The following is an 11,556-nucleotide window of genomic DNA, read 5'->3' on the forward strand; positions in this document are numbered from 1 at the left end:
AACTGTGGTACATTTACACAATGGAGTACTACTCAGCTATTAAAAACAATGAATTTATGAAATTCTTGGGCAAATGGATGTATCTGGAGGATATCATCCGTAATGAGGTACCCCAATCACAAATGAATTCTCTAGACATGTACTCACTGATGAGCGGATATTAGTCCAGAAACTTAGAATACCCAAGATACATTTTGCAAAACACAAGAAAACCAAGAAGGAAGACCATCATTTGGATACTTCATTCTTCCTTAGAATAAGGAATAAAATACCCATGAAAGGATATAGGTACAGAGACAAAATTTAGAGCGAAGATGAAAGAATGGACTATCCAGAGACTACCCCACCCGGGGATCCATCACATCATCAGCCATCAAACACAGATACTAATGCACATGCCAGCAAGATTCTGCTGAAGGGACCCTGATACAGTGGCCTCTTGTGAGGCTATGCCAGTGCCTGGCAAACACAGAACTGGATGCTCACAGTCAGCTACTGGATGGAGCACAGGGCCCCCAATGGAGGAGCTAGAGAAAGTACCCAAGAAGCTGAAGGGGGATGCAACCCTGTAGGTGGAACAATAATATGAACTAACAAGTACCTCTGAGCTCGTGTCTCTAGCTGCATATGTAGCAGAAGATGGCCTAATCGGTCACCATTGGGAAGAGAGGCCACTTGGTCTTGCAAACTTTATATGACCCAGCACAGGGGAAGGCCAGGCCAAGAAGTGGAACTGGGTGGGTTGGGGAGCAGGGGTGTGGGAGGTTATAGGGAACTTTTGGGATAGCATTTGAAATGCAAATAAAGAAAGTAAAATAATAATAATAAAGAAATGCATGTAATAAAGTTAAGTGGATCCTCTGCGGAATAAAAATAATCTTGAAAGAAGAAAGCAGAAGAAGAAATAAAGAGAAAATACACCTACTATTAAGTAGTAGTGAAAACTCCAGAATTCTGACATCTTGTAAAGATTGTGTTAAAATTCTTAGCTGTTATGTTTTATCACCAGGATACTACCTTCAGCATTTAGAGGAGAATATGTTTCCGGCTCACAGGATTTTGCAAATTACATCCATGAGCTCTACATACTAATTATTTTTTATTTGCTTTTAATGAGACCTGAGCAATCTCCACAGAGCCACATGTGATATTCCTTTAGTGCAATGGCAATCACCAGGCTCTCCTCAGGAGCAATAGTGCACTGAGTTTGATTGGTTTTTCAAGCTGTGCCTAATTACTGGTCTCTTGTCTGAAAATCTCTTAGTGGTTACACATTCCCGACTAAGGCCAAAGAGGTCCAGAGATGTATATTTCATGCTATTTAATGAAAGCATGAATTTTAATCAGAAGCAGAAATAACAGCAACACTGCACAAATGATACTACAGCAATTCTGCATAAAGCTTCAAATCAGAGTTTCAAAGAGTATTCACTTCATTAAGAAAAATGCAATGAATTTTCAGAAATAAACAAAGCTTTTAGAAATCTGTAAAAATTGCTTCAGATTATATATTAACGAATGCCCTTATTAGAACATTACATATAGATATGTAATACATGTATGTATAGATAGCTGTTATCTCCTCTTTATGAAATAAGGAACTCTTAGGCTTCTCATAAAGGTCATGTGGGCCAAGATCTTTTTTAATTTTAAATTTGGCTGTAACTGAAAAAACTCATTCATGAGGAAATATAATTGGCAACTAAAGTGGTGTGGTTCTATTTGTGAACTTCATCGCTCACCGATTCTATTGAATGATTCTTTGGCTTTAATATACTCTCTTAAAAAGGTAGCTGTGAAATTGAATTAAGTCAAGCCATCTGGGGCTTGTGATATAAGCTGAAAAGAATACCATTTTAAGACTCAGTGAACATCACAGTATCTCATACTGTAATGTTCACAGAAGTGTTGCAGAGTAAGCAATATTCTCTAGAGGTGCACAGAAGTCATGTATAATATAGCAAAGCCAGCTATGGAGTCACTTATTAAAGTTACACTTTAGGGAGTAGCAAGCAGCATTAAAGATTTCTATGTTATTTACAGCAATAACTATTATTTTCTAGAGTGGTTTTAGTTATCATGAACAGCCATCAAATTTAGAGGATATCAAAGCAAATTTACAGGATTGGAAGACAAAAACGAATAGTGCATATAAATACCCATATTTTATTCTTAGTTAAGTGGGTATTTCCTTGCATGTGTATATATAGCTTTATTTGGTTTATAAATCTGTATATAAACTTAACATGTGGGATTCAGACACTAATTTAGGTATCTTTTTCTGTTGTTGCCAAAGTTATTTCTGAGTTAAGGTCTTCTTGGTGAACCTGTAATTTAGGGATACTGGGAATCTGTCTCAAACCCCTCCTTCCAGCCATAGGATTATTAATGCTTATTCCCATACCCATTTTTTAAAGATTTATTAGATATTTTCTTTATCTACATTTCAAGACTTATTCCCTTTCCTGGTTTCCCATGCCCACTTTTTATGAGTAGTGGGATCTGAATTCAGATCTTCATGCTTGAGTCGCAAAGACTTCACCCACTCACTTATCTCACTAGCTCCTGAATTTTTTAACAGTAAATTAATCTGAACATTAGCTGAGAATTTATTTATACTAAAATATATTACTCTTGCCCAACTGAATAAAGTATGTGATTATCTCAAAGGGACTTAAAACTGCTAACTTCTATCTCAACACCAATAGAGGTAGATAAATTAATAAAAAAGATAACATAAGGATAGTCACACCAATAATTTTCAACTTCATTTTCATATAAATAAAACAGGACCATGAAGTGTGCTGCTCTAGAACAGGTGACAAACTACTTGTGGATGCTTTGTCTTCATAAGCTGGTTATCTGAACTCAAATCTATCAGATGAGAGCAGCAAGGTTTTTTCAATTGCTCTTATTTATCTTTACCTTATTTCTAATTCACTTTACATGTTTACCATGAATTTCTACTACAACTAGTGTAGTAAGTAAACAAAAAAATCAATCATTTGAAATATGTGTATCATACTAGAAATAGTCTCAGTCTTAAAGCATAAGGGACTCCATGAATGGAGAAACAAGAAGAAATTCTAAAACAAAAATATAAGCAAAAATGAAACATAACAACTTTATGACACATCATAATCAATTATGCCTAAGTATTTGAAATGCTTTGTCTTTGTGCCCTGCTGCTAGTGCCCTGGACTGCACAATGTCTGATCATACTTGCTTGCCCTTGGAGGTTGGGGATGAGGTGGTACAGAATCAATGGCCCATACTCAGGGAGCAGGTGAGTTGCAGCAAGCTCATGAAAACATTGCTGCAAGCTCATTTTTAATCCTTGGTGGGTAGCCCTTTATGCTTTCCAACAAGTCCTATTGGTACCAAGTAAGCATTTCTTCCAAGTAGAAGTTCCTGACTGGTTGACATTGTCTGTGTCACTAATCTTTAGGCTAAATCTACCAATGTTTTAATTATACAATAGAAAACAATAAATGCAGTCTATTTCAATATGGATAAATAAAGTAAATCCTTGACATGTTTACTAATTAAATTACTTAATGTAGATATGTTTTGATAGTATTGCTATTAATTATTTGAACATTTCATACAATGTAGTATGACCATGTCCTCCCCCTTCCCGAAACTCCTCCCAGATTCACCCACTCTACTTTTAGTTCTTTACTCAAATAACTTGGAATTTTCTTCATTTTTGCCCTAAACACACTGAATAGGTTGTTGTGTTTGTTGTCTTTTTACTCTCTGGTGTGGCACCTGTCTAGAAGTGTGGTCAATGAGTTGGATATTAGACTAATAAAGAAAGCTGATAAAAGATGGAAAACCAGGAATTAAATTCTAATAGTTCCTTAGTTACTGGTGGTGAAAGTCCCCAGTTCCAGGATGAGACGATGCCCCAATAACTTGAGAGAAACCATTCTTGATGCAATATGCATGAGGTTTAATCAGGAAAAATCAACATGTTGAAGATGAGCTCATGGGAGATCGACCCTACGCCATTTCAATTGAGGGCTTTTAAAGGAACCAGGTGGGGATGAGTTACAGCTTTTCTCCAGGGGAGCTGTCCTTGGTAAACATTCCACAGGGGATGAGAAGGTAACATATGGCTCATTTATGTTGGAGGGGTCATAAGCTATCTTTTGGTGCACATTCCTGGTCCCAAACANGGAGAGATGGGCGCCTGGCTGGGGCAACTGAGATAATTGCCTAGTTAGCTGTCAGGCAGAGGAACANAAGACTCCCAGCTGGCCTTAGAGAACAAAGAGCTCTTTACTGGCCACATTTCTAATGATCTGGGGAACAGGTTTTGGGCAGTGTTAAAGCTGAGTCTCTGAACAGTTTCCCAGAGTGTTAAAGATGGGGCTCCACAGTGGCATTTCATGTCTTTACTTTACCATATGTTGTGATTTTGCCTGTCCCAAAATTGCTGAGATATTACTGTNGATATAAATATATTAAATAATAATTATTATTTATGCCCTTCTGGTCAGTCCTTTTGGCTCAGACAGACTGCTAGCTAGTCTGACACCACATCCTGAGCTATCCTGGGAGATCTGCTATACTGAAATCATCTGACACAACAGCCTGAGGCATCCCAAGGAGATTCAATGCATACAGGGTACCGGACCCAACAGCCTAAAGGTATCCCAGGAGATCCACTGCACATAGGGAAGCTGGAAAACTGACACCACAGCCTGAAGACCTCCCAAGGGCTCCATAAGCAGGGCAACTGACCCAATAGACTGAAAGCCTCCCTGGAGTTCTGATGCACACAGAGAAACAGAAACCACAGTTTGTAGACACCCTTCCCCCAACAGCTTCACACAGAACAACAGCATGATTATTCCTCTGAAGACTCAACAGTCTGAAGGCCTTCTAGGAGATCTATCAGCATCTTCTCTCCCTCTCTGAAGACCCCACAGTTGGAAGGCGCCACAGGAGGTTTGCTACAGTGAGGGCCATAGGCCTACAAGGAAACCTGAAGCAACCCAGGGGCAAAATATGCAGACTCCAGAGTCAATCAGACCACCAATGACCAATGACAGCCAGATAGTAAGAGGCAAGCACAAGACCATAAGCAACAGAAGCCAGTTCTCCCATCACAGATAGCCCGGAATACACCAACACACCTGAAAATCAGAAAGTTGACATAAAGTTATATTTCATGATGATAATAGAGTCCTTTAAGGAGGATATAAATAACTCACTAAATGAAATATAGGAAAATACATATAAATCTTTAAAGAGGAAACAAATAAATCACTTAAAGAAATACAGGAAAACACAATGAAGAAACCAAAATATTCCAGGAAAAACAAACTTCAAACAGTATCTATCTAAAAATCCAGCCCTTCAGAGGATTCTAGAAAGAAAACTGGAAAACAAGGAGGGTACCTACACCAAAGAAAAGACAAGATATTAATAATCTCACCACAAAGCCAAAAGGGAAGAAGCATATGCACAAGAAACCACCTACAAAAAAAAAAAAAAACACAAAAAGAATGAACAGTAATCTGTCTTTAATATCTCTCAATATTAATGGACTCAACTCACCTATAAAAAGATATAAGCTAACAGACTGGAAATGCAAACAGGACCCAGCTATTTTCTTCATACAAGAAACACACCTCAATAACAAAATCAGTCATTACCTCAGGTTAAAAGTCTGGAAAAAGTTCTTTCAAGCAAATGGTCCCAGGAAACAAGCTGGATTTGCCATCCTAATATGCAATATAATAGACTTTTAACCAAAAGTTATCAAGTGAGATGAGGAAAGACACTTCATATTCACCAAAGGGAAAATCCACCAAGAGAAAGTCTCAATTCTGAACATCTATGCCCCAAATGCAAGGGCACACACATTCATAAAAGAATCCTTACTGGGCTGGCAAGATGGCTCATCTGGTAACACCAGGTAAGGGCAACCACATGGTGTCTCATAACCACCTGTAATGAGATATTACACCCTCTTCTGGTGTGTCTGAAGACTGTACTTATTTATAATAATAAACAGGTCTTTGGGCCAGAGCGAGGCAGGGATGACCAGAGCAAGAGGTGCCTACCGGAGTGAGCAGAATGAACAGAAGTCAGAAACTCAATTCCCAACAATCACATGAAAGCTCACAACCATATCTTTACAGCTACTTTACAGTGTGTACTCATATACATAAAATAAATAAATCTTTAAAAATAAAAAGATCTTTACTAAAGGTCAAAACATAAAGTGAAACCCACACTATAATTGTGGGAGACTTCAACACCTCACTCCCATTAATGTGCAGGCAATTGAAACAGAAACCAAACAGAGACACAATCAAAATAATCCAGGTTGTGAACCAAATAGATTTAAGAGATATTTACAGAATATTTTTCACTCTAAAACAAAAGAATACACGTTCTTCTCAGCATCTGATGGTACCTTCTCCCAAATCAACCATATTATTGGTCACAAAACAACATTCAACCAATACAAGATGGTTGATATAATCCCATGTATCCTATCAGATCAAAATGGTCTAAAGCTACTCTTCAGTAAAACAAAAACAACAGAAAGTCTACACACACAGGGAAACTGAATAACTCTCTACTCAGTGATAATTTGGTCACAGAAGAAATAAAGAAAAAATTAAGGACTTCCTAAAATTCAATGAAAATGTTGATACAACATACCCAAACTTATGGGACACAATGAAAGCAGTGTTAAGAGGAAAATTTATAGCATTAAGAGCCCTGGTAAAGAAAGTGGAGAGATCCTGCACAAGCAACATAACTGCACACCTGAAAGCCCTAGTACAAAAACAAAAAACAAACAAACAAACAAACAAAACCTCACCCAAGAGGAGTAGAAGACAGGAAATAGTCAAACTCAGGGCCGAAATCCACCACAGAGAAACAAAGAAAATAGTACAGGGAATCAGCAAAACCAAAAGATGTTTCTTTGAAAAATTCAACAAGATAGACTAACCCCTAGCCAAACAAACTAAAGAGCCCAGAGGCAGTATCCAAATTAACAAAATCAGAAATGAAAAGGGAAACATAACAACAGAAACAGAGGAAATTAAAAAAAATCAGATCCTACTACAAAAACCTATTCTCAACAAAACTGGAAACTTAGATGAAATAGATGATTTTCTAGACAGATACTATATACAAAAGATAAATCAAGAGCAGGTAAGCTATCTAAACATTCTCATAATTACTATCAAAATTTCAAAATAATCATTAGAAACCTCCCAAACAAACAACCAAAAACACAGGAACAGATGGTTTTAGTGCAAATTTCTACCAGACCTTGAAAGAATACCTAATACCAATATTCCTAACCCATAAAATTGAAACAGAAGGATCTCTACCCAATTTGTTCGATGAATTACTCTGATGCCTAAACCACACAAGGATCTTACCAAAAAAGAGAACTTCAGACCAATCTCACTTTTGAATATCAATGAAAAACACTCAATGAAATTCTTGCAAACTGGATCCAAGTACACATCAAAATCATCATTCACCATGATAAAGTATGGGCTCATCTTTGGGATGCAAAGTTTGTTCAATATAATAAAATTCATTAATGTGATCCACTATTTAAACAAACTCAAAGGAAAAAATCACATTATCATCTCCTTAGATGCAGAAAAATCATTTGAAAAAAATACAACACCTCTTTATGTTAAAAGTATTGGAGAGATCAGGACTTCAAGGCCTATATCTGAAATTGCTTTTTGCAATTTAGTGTAAACTAACAGCCAATATCAATATAAATAGAGAGATACTTGAAGCAGTCCCACTAAAATCTGAGACAAGGATGCCCACACTCCTCATTTCTGTTCAGTATAGTACTTGAAGTTCTAGCTAGAAAAATAAGACAACAAAGATCTAGAAGATACAAATTGGCAAAGAAGAAATAAAGGTAACAGTATTTGCAGATGGTATGATAATATACATAAGCTTTCACAAATATTCTATGAGAACATCTCCAGCTGATAACCAAATTCAGTCAAGTGGCCGGACATAAAATTTACTCGAGTAAACCAGTAGCCTTTCTTTATACAAATGATAAGCAGGTTGAGAAAAAAAATTAGGGAATTAATTCTCTACATGATAGCCACTAATAACATAAAATATCTTGAGGTAACTCTAACCAAACAAGTGAAATATCTGTATGACAATAACTTCAAGTCTCCCAAGAAAGAAATCAAAGCAGATCTCAGAAAATAGAGAGATCGTCCATGCTCACGGATTGGCAGAATTAGCATAGTAAAAATGGCCATCCTACCAAAGGCAATCTACAGATTCAGTGCAATCCCCATGAAAATCCAAACCAATTCTTCAAAGATATGGGAAGAATAATTCTCTAATTCATAAGGAAAAGTAAAATTCCCAGAATAGCAAAAATAATTCTTAACGAAAAAATAACAGCTGGCAGAATCCCCATCCCTGACCTCGTTATACTACAGAGCAATTGTGATTAAAAATTGCATGGTATTGGTACAGAGACGAGACATTGGTCAATGCAATAGAAATGAAGACCCAGAAATAAAACACATAATTATGGACCCTTGATCTTTGAAAAAGAAGCCAAAGATATACACTGAATAAAGAAAGCATCTTCAATAGATGATGCTGGTTTAACTGACTGTCTGTATGTAGAAAAATGAAAATAAACCCATATTTGTCATGTGTTATAAACCTCAAGTCCAAGTGGATTAAGGACATCAATATCAAATCAGATACACCGAGTCTAATAGAAGGGAAAGTGAGAAAGAGCCTTGAACTCATAGGCACAGGGGAAATTTCCTAAACAGAACTCCAATGGCCCACACTCCAAGATCAAGAATTGACAAACTGGTCCTTATGAAACTGGAATGCTTCTGTAAGGCAAAAGACACAGTCAATAGGACAAATAAGCAACCTGAAAATTTGGAAAAAAATCTTGACCAACCTCACATCTGATAGAGGGTTAATATCCAAAATATGTAAAGAACTCAAGAAGTTAACCACCAAATAAACAAACAACGCAATCAAAAAATGGGGCATGAACTAAACAGAGAATTCACAACAAAGGAATCTAGAATGGCTGAGAAGCACCTAAAGAAATGTGCAACGTTATTAGTGATAAGAGAAATGTAAATCAAAATGATCCTGGTTTCTACCTTCCACCAGTCACAATGGCTAAGATCAAAACGTCAGGTGACAGCACATGTTGGGGAGGATGTGGAGAACAAGGAACACTCCTCCATTGCTGGTAGGATTGCAAACAGGTACAACCACTCTAGAAATCAATCTGCAGGTTCCTCAGAAAATTGTAATTAGCTATACTTGAAGACCCAACAATACCACTATTAAGAATATGCCCAAAAGATGCCCCACCTTGCCACAGGGGCATATGTTCCACTATGTTCATAGTGGCCATGTTTGTGATAGCCAGAAGCTGGAAACAACCCAGATATCCCATTACAAAGAATTGATACAGAAATTGTGTTGGGCATTGGACTATGCACAAACAGCCTGGTTTCCAGTTGAGGTTAGATGTTGAACCCTGGGGCTAATTTACCTACACTGGATGGAAGGAGTTCTCTCATTGTCTTCTGGAACCCTGGCTCCTGTCGAAGCTACCATCTCCACAGCCCCCACAGCAGAAGCATACCTAGTAGTCACATAGGAAATGTCTCAAGCTTCTAACCTTCAGGCTAAACTCCTCCCCTAGCAGCAGTAAAGACCATAAAAGGGGTTGTTGGGCCCCTCCTCACCTCTCTCTTACTTCTCACTCTCACCCTTTCACTCCTCTCCGTCTTCTCTCCTCTCTCACTCCTCTCATTCCTTTGTCCTCTTACCTCTCATTTCTCTCACTCCTCTCTCCTCTCTCCTCTCCTCTCACTCTTTCCCTCTTACTCTCTCTTTATCTCTAGTCATTCCTCTCTCTCTCTCTCTCTCTCTCTCTCTCTCTCTCTCTCTCTCTCTCTCTCCCTTTTCTCCCTTCTCTCTTTCCCCCTGCCTCTCTATAATAAAGACATAAAAACCATCGACAGTCTCTGCTCATCAAGATCTGCTGCACTCACTCTCGCAGGTGTGGGAACCTCTTTTCCCTCATCCTTCTCTCCCATAACCCCGGGGTTTTAGAGGGTAGCTCCAGGTCAGAGGCTTGGATGCTCATCTGGGGCTGAATGGAAAGCTTGCAGCACCTGTCCAGAGCATAGGAGGAACTCTGAGCAGGAGTGGGCTATCCTCCCTTCCCCCTTTCCCCAGCCCCCTTTTATTTCCCACAAAATTGTGGTGCATTTACACAATGGAATACTACTCTGCTATTAAGAATGAGGACATCCTGAGATTTCCAGGCAAATGGGTGGAACTAGAAAATATCATCCTGAGTGAGGTAACTCAGACCTTAAAGGACATTCATGGTCTATACTCACTAATAAGTGGATATTAGTAAAAAAAAAAAAAAAAAAAAAAAAAAAAAAAAAAAAAAGGTCAGAATACCCAAGTTACAGTCCACAGAACTCAAAAAGGTTAACAAGGTGAAGGGCCCATATGAGGACACCTCAGTCCCACTTGGGATGGAGGAGAAAGCAATCACAATGTGTGGCAGAAGAAGTAAAGGACCTGAGTGGGAATGGAAATGGGTAGGAAGAGGGGAACATGATTAAGTATTGGGTGGAAGAAAAGATATTTAAGCCCTGATGGCCACCAAAAAGAATGGAAATAGGCAACCTCTGGAGGTAGGAGGTGGAGGGACCCTCTAGAATGTACCAGAGATCAGGGATGTGAAAGACTCTAAGGACTCAAAGGGAGGGACCTTAGATGAAATGCCCTACAGTGGGGAGAGGGAACTTGTAGAGCCTACATTCAGCAGAATAACAGGCCATCAAGTGAGGAATGGGGTTGCCATTCCACAGTCAAAAGTCTGACCCAGAATTGTTCCTGCCTGAAAGAACTGCAATGAAGGAAATCGAGAGGACCCTGAGAAAAAGGAGTTCAAGAATCAGGCCCAAAGTGGGATCCAGCTCAAGGGGAGGCCACTAGGCCTGCCACCAGCAGTGGAAGAGTGTTCCTTTTTCTCCACACCCTCGCCAGCATCTACTGTCATCTGAATTTTTTATCTTAGCCATTCTGACTGGTGTGAGGTGGAACCTCAGTGTTGTTTTGATTTGCATATCCCTGAGGATTAAGGATGTTGAAAATTTTTTCAGTGCTTCTCAGCCATTCATTATTCCTCAGTTGAGAATTCTTTGTTTAGCTCTGTACCCACTTTTTGATGGGGTTATTTGATTTTTCTGGAGTCCAGTTTCTTGAGTTCTTTGTATATATTTGATATGAGTCCCCTATCAGATATAGGATTGGTAAACACCCCATCCCAAACTGTTGGTGGTCTTTTTGTCTTAATGACAGTGCCTTTTGCCTTACAGAAGCTTTGCAATTTTGTGAGGTCCCATTTGTCAATTCTCAATCACAATCCACTGTTCTTCTATTCAGGAATTTTTCCCCTCTGCCCATATCTTTACGCTTTTCCTCATTTTCTCCTCTATAAGTTTCAGTGTCTTT

The sequence above is a fragment of the Mus pahari genome, chromosome X (assembly GCF_900095145.1).
Source record: "Mus pahari chromosome X, PAHARI_EIJ_v1.1, whole genome shotgun sequence".
NCBI lineage: Eukaryota > Metazoa > Chordata > Mammalia > Rodentia > Muridae > Mus > Mus pahari.